Raw genomic sequence first — 6,964 nt, 5'->3', positions numbered from 1 at the left:
CTCTATCAGGCTGCCTTTTTATGAATTCCTTTAGGGGCGGCAGGCATAGACCATTTAGGGTCTTAAATATGATAGGCTACTGACCTGTTTAAATACCTTAAAATGTCCTAGTGTAGCACCACATCTGTTCTTGAGAGATTACAGCCTTATACACATCTACAAGCTAGATCTACAAGCTCACGATGCATCTCCATGTGACACTTCTCAGTAGTTTGTCTTTCAGTTTTGTCTTTCAAAAAGAAAATACGGGCCCTAGGCACAGTGCCTAACGTGCCTGTGCAGAAAAAAACGGCCCTGATTTTTGAGAGGTTTAGAAAGCTTTTTATTGTTTTCTTAGCTGTAGCTGCAGTTCCCAGTGCACTGCGGTACTGCAGTCACAGCCAGTTTCCATTCCATCATATCTTCATAACATTGGTCCTAATGCTCATGATAAAATTATATTGTTTTCCCTACTTATCTGTGTCTCATCGGAGGGCTGTGTTCAGAAACCGTTAGGCAGGGGTTTGTTGATTTACAGTGCTTAAATAAATAAATAAATAAAAGATTCAAAGCTAATAATGAATTAATCTTTATAATGTGTTTTAGTCTGTAATAACATGGAAAGCAGTGAAGTGGAACTCCTTATTTGTGCCTTCTTATAATACTTGAATATTGTTGTTGTCGGGCAGAAACCATTATCTCCGTATTGTAACTTTTAGTTTTTGAATAAATAAACGTCCCAACTTGATCTCACACTACAGCGTCACACAAAAGCATTACAAGTCGCAGATCTACAAGCTCTATAGGCAGCGCGAAGCAACGCGTTCTGAGCTTGTAGATCTGCTACTTTTGATGCTTGTTAGTGGCCAAGCCACGCAGTGGCAAAGGCCACTCATTGATATTGTACTTCATCATTGTGTGCTCGCCTGAAAGGCGAGCACACTTTATATATTGTCATTATTTATTTATCAGACAGTGGTATGGGGGTCCATTTCTAGCCCAAGGAATGTTTTTGGTGCAAAACAAATGCTTGCAATGGATTCAGAATAATTAAAAACACCTAGTTAGACCCCTCACATCCCACTTAAAGCATATTTTTTGGGAGTGATTTTTTACCCTATAGTATATAGTGTATAGTGAGTGAATGAGACCCAGAAGTGAGTGAATGAGACCCAGAATTACCCTAGCTGTCAAAGATTTTCCTAGGGAAACTGAATTTCAGTCTTTGTGAGATGTGTTACTACTACTAGACACCTTTACAAACACATTGGTGAAGAATTTTTTTGGTAAGGAATTTATTCCAGGATTTGACACTATTTCTAAAGATATCCCCTGACTAAATGTATGCAGAAGGGCATGGTTTGTTTGAAGTGTACACAGCCCAGCCCAGGTCGCATGTATTGCAGTCTCACAGCCTAGCTTGTGAGCAGCAGCATGTGTCAATCTTGTGTTTCTTTTGTTTTGATTTGTTCGTGCTTAATTGACAGCCAATCATGAGTCCAGTTCCAGTTGGAAGGGTGGGTTCTCAGATCCTGCTAGCTGCTAGGGGAACAGGTGTACTAGATCAGTCCTTTTCTCTCTAATCAGTCATTCCAACTCAGACAGCCAGAGTGTGAAGTCACAGTTTGTTCTGTGAAGCCTGTGTCAAGACATAAATGTTTGTAACCTTGGTTGATGACCAGTTATCCTGTTGGTGTGAACATTATTGATCTGCAAGAGGTAAATATATGCCTGTGTATTGTTTCTGTTGCTGTAACTAAATGTTGGAATGTAACAGTTAATGTGTTTGCAAATTGTGATTAGCCATTTGTACTTCCACAACATCAAAGAGCTTTGTATTGTGTTGTAAATGCATAGCTTGGCATTTTAAGTCATTGGATTAAGTACAAGCTACCACTATCTCTTCATGATGTAGTATTTTGGACTTGTGGCTTAGCTGATGTATTTGCTTCAGGACACTGGCAAGTGAGCGTGGAACACTTTGCCCAGCTGTAGAGTGAGGTCCCTACTGTTTCTTCTTCTGGACTGAGTTTCTCCTGGACTGATTCTTCTGGACTGATTGACCTGTGTTGCTGTTCCCTCTGCTGCTTCCCCCCATCATGCCCTCACCAAACGTAACTTCCTACGTAACCATGGCGTCGTGAGTACTGTACATTGAGCATGTGCATTTTATTTCCTGCCTGTGAGATCAAGTGAAGCGGCCACTACAGTTTGTAGGCCTCAACGCACCCAAGCCACGACTCAGGCCTGCAACAAGCGTTCAGTTTAGGGTCACTAAAGGACACTTGCAAGTCAGGTGTGTGTGTGACAGTGTGAGGGGGGCCCATTTATTGTGTGACCTGTTGATTCTTGCGTATTCACATTCGCAATCTTTTTTTTATTTTATTTCATCTTTCATACTGCATTTTGAGACACTAGTCATATTTTATTGTTTTTGTATAATAAATATTCCTGCCTATGTTGGGTAGTTATAGTTAAAGTAACCTTGTTGTGTCATAATAGCTCACAGAGAATTCATGTTTGGTATTAATATAATTCATGTTTGGTATTGATTTAATTCATATTGGGAAATACGTATTTAAAAGGTGTTTAAAAGCAAGAGTTACCGTAATTGCTGGACTATAAGCCGCACCTGAATATAAGCCGCACCAGCTAAATTTAGAACAAAAAACAAATGTTTACATATATAAGCCGCACCTGACTATAAGCCGCAGGTGTCCTTCCTGCTTCCAGCTAGAGCACCCCTGGTGGCTGTTAGCTGTACAAATCTATATATAAATCCTTGTTAAAGACCATTGTAAAACTAACTAACTGACCGTTTGCTGTAAAAATCGGTATATAAGCCGCACCGTTGTATAAGCCGCAGGGTTCAAAACATGGGAAAAAAGCCGCGGCTTATAGTCCGGCAATTATGGGTACATACAGTACTTTTGAGGAGTAATTTGATTATATTCTCTAAGTTTATATGGAGGCACAGCCAGTTGAATTAAAATTACTTAAGTACCCAATTAAATAGTTAATAAGTTAGACTACAGGTAGTCCACGCCATTTCATAAAACGAACTCAGGCCCCGCCCAGTGTACTTCTACACAAGAACTCTCATAGCTACCTGGGACAGGTGTTACACTTAAACACACTTTTATTCTGAAATTTTCGCGTCACGTGCACACAACTTTTTTTACATGAACTTTAAATTGAAACATGCTTTTTTAATAATTCAATGAATATTGCAGTTTTATGCAAATTATTCTTCTGCCTTTAAAACATATGTATGTGCAAAGTCACATTTTCAAGATGAAATACTGGGTTAGTCCAAATATCACTAAAACCAATCTTACCCCAATTGGCCAAAGGAGGGCGCTATATCATTTTGAGCAGTTTGTGAAACGCTTAATCCCGTTTTTATTCTGGGATTTTTTTTGCAATTTTCATGAAACATTCTACACACAATCTAAGGACCTTTATCTAACATGCCTATGAAGTGCACACAAAAAAATAATAAAATAATAATAATAATAAATATAGCTGCAAGCAGCGATAAAGTGGCCAAAAACACCTCAAATCATGAACACAGCCTGTGATGTGCGTGAAATCTTGCAAGCACATTCCCACTAGGTCAAGGAACAGATGCCACCCTTCTCACATTGGCCTGTTATAGCGCCACCAGCGGGTCAACTTTTGCATAACACATTTTTGGAACAAAATGCCTCAAATCATGCATGCAGCGTCCGATTGTGTCAGTAACGTCAAAGAGAGCACTGCCTGCGATCTTGACATTTTGTACTTTTATAGCCATTGTTTTCTGGCTTGAAGCGAGCCCACAATTGTTTCGAAGGAACACTATTTTCTAGTTACTATTATTATTATTCCACCACTTTTTCTCTAGTGGCTAGACTGTGCAGTCGCTTTTTAAGAAACACTTCGGGGTCCCAGAAAACGATGGTTTAGTGATGAAAAGTGATGAGTCATCACTTTTCAGAGTTTTGTGGGTGTTTTCTGGAGCTGTGGCGACCCCGAAGGTCGCCGACTCGGGCGCCCTAGCTAAATCATTAGAGCATGCCCTGAGCTACATCTGTGCAAAATTTGGTGCTTTTAGACTGATTAGCACGAGAAAAAAACCCTAAGGCCTCCGACTAACATGAATGCTCACCCATATATGCATTGTTCTCTGAGGCCATTTCTAGCCCAAGGAATGTTTTTTGTGCAAAACAAATGCTTGCAATGGATTCAGCATCATGACAAACCCCTAGTTAGACCCCTCACATCCTACTTAAATACCCATAAGAAAAGTGTTTTTCTGGGTATTTTCCTCCTGTATTGAAAGTCGATGGGAGCCCAACTTGATTTGGCCGCTGTGGCGACCCCGAATGTCGCAGACTCGGGCGCCCTAGCTAAATCATTAGAGCATACCCTGGGCTACATCTGTACAAAATTTGGCGCTCTTAGACTAATTAGCACGACATTACCATGTCATCTCCCTAACGCCCCTGACTAAAGCCAATCTTAGCCAATCAGGATGGAATATGCAGAATCGGACAGATCCGTGTCGATCACATGTCTGTCGAGATACTGCCTAACGATTTGTAGGATTTTTGGAAAAAATCTGTAAGAGTAGAACATCAGCCTCATGGTGGCACTAGAACAGGCCCATTTGAAAAATGTGGGTCAGAGGTTCTGAATTCAGGCTTTTGCAAATCCCGCCCCATTCTGCCCTGTTACTATGGTGGGACATTTGACCCTGGGCAGATTGTTTTTATAGTGGCAGTGAATGGGATTTTTTTTTCTTCATAGCCTCATTATTGCAATTTAAAGTACCAAAGGAAAAACATCTATGTGATATTAATAAAAAGGGAAGAGAAAGGTACAGTAATTACATAGCAAAAAAGTAGTTTTCCCCCGAAAATATGTTTTAATTAGTTTAATCCTCTGGATCAGAGAGAGAATAGAAATAGAAAGAGAAAGCGCAGTGCATCTTGGGTAGGAAGATGACAGCCAGATTATAGTTCTCCTCACATAATAGGCTGGCTTTTGTAATTCTGCCCATTTAAAATATATGTACCCAATCGTAACTCTTAGTTACATTGATAAGGTCCATGTGAACTAGTTTGTTGAAGCTTATTCATTATGATGAGCGAGATCGCTATCACCTCGCGTGGCCGTACTAGACGCACGCCGTGTCGCGCAGAGCGGACCGTTGTTGAAAGCCTAAAGCAACATTCTCCACTGCACAAACTCCACCCCCGATAGCAAAAAGTGAATGTTTTTTTTCTGGTTGGCCAGTCAGGGAGTCTCAGGGACCAATCAGAAGGCTGACAAACAGTGAATTGGCATCCAGGGAGTGTGTGTGCTCATTTTGGCAGCGACCGGGCCAACGGCGACTGAGATTAGGTGGTAACAAACTGCGAGGACGCACGCACGCACGCACGGACGGACGGACGGACGGACGGACGGACGGACGGACGGGAAAACATACTCTCCCCCATGCCTTCGGCTGGTGGAGACAATAATTAAGAGTCCAATAACATGATCTGCTTCGGGAATGGCCATTCTGCAGAATGTATATTTGTATGCTTATACCTTTGTACATTGACTTAGATGATTAATGCACATCTGTTACTATTATTTAAAGGACAACTTCACCCATTTCAACCTTATTGTCATTTAATTGGTCCTCACTAATGCTCATCATTATAATATGTATCTGCTCACTCTGTGTCTCATTAGTGGGCTAGAGACATTTCAGAAACCTGTCTATCAATCCCATCATCGCATAGCAGGTTTGGTAATTCCAAACAAGACTTAAAATTATTATTTAATGAATGCAAAAACAACAAAAAAACTGCTTCTATGTCAGCCTGCTCCACGATGAGAAAGTCTGCTGTTTCTACTAGTAGTCTAGTAATTCTAGGGAAAAAAATCCACTCGGGTTGGAAAAAAATGTGTTATTTAGTTTCTCAACTGATTCTGACAGGAAATTAGGTCTACTAGCCAGGATAAAAAAAATCCCCACAGTGGCCAAATCAAGTTGGGCTCCCATCGACTTTCTATACAGGAGGAAAATACCCAGAAAAAAGTAGGATGTGAGGGGTCTAACTAGGGGTTTGTCATGATGCTGAATCCATTGCAAGCATTTGTTTTGCACAAAAAACATTCCTTGGGCTAAAAATGGCCCCAGAAAATGATGGTTTAGTGATGAAAAGTGTTGAGTCATCACTTTTCATCAGTTTTGTGGGCGTTTTCTGGGGCCAATTAATGTTTTTTGTGCAAAACAAATGCTTGCAATGGATTCAGCATCATGACAAACCCCTAGTTAGACCCCTCACATCCTACTTAAAGCTGATTTTTCCTCCTGTATAGAAAGTCGATGGGAGCCCAACTTGATTTGGCCACTGTGGGTATTTGCAGTGAGCAGATCATGGTAGATTTTTTATCCTGGCTAGTAGACCTAATTCCCTGTCAGAATCAGTTGAAAAACTAAATAACACAATTTTTTCCAACCTCAGCTTTATTTTTACTGGACTAAAGCTTGGAATCAATGATGATGATGTCACTGGTGGGCAGGTTCCTGAATGAGACCCAGGGCCAGAACTTAAGACATGCACAGCATCAGTGATTGATAGTCAGAGGATATTCATTCAATATGGGAATAGATTCCTTACCAAGAAGCTTCTTCACCAATGTGTTAGTAGAGGTGTCTAGAAACACATCTAACACATTTTGAAAGTCAAAATCCCTAGGGGAATATGTGACAGCTGGGTTTGTTGCGACCGTGAGGTCGCAGTTACTATCAAAACCTCCACTGGCTGTCAGTCAGTCTAGTGTTGTTTTTGGCGGGCATTTTAGATTTAGTCTTAGTCCTAGTCTTTTTGACTAAATGCTTCTTCGTTTTAGTCAGATTTTAGTCATTTATATCCATGATAGTTTTAGTCTAGTTTTAATCGACTAAAACTCAAAAGGTTTTGGTCAAGTTTTAGTCGACGAACCC

The sequence above is a fragment of the Nannobrachium achirus genome (assembly GCF_963921795.1).
Source record: "Nannobrachium achirus genome assembly, chromosome: 21".
Classification (NCBI taxonomy): domain Eukaryota; kingdom Metazoa; phylum Chordata; class Actinopteri; order Myctophiformes; family Myctophidae; genus Nannobrachium; species Nannobrachium achirus.
Note: the sequence above shows the minus strand (reverse complement) of the source record.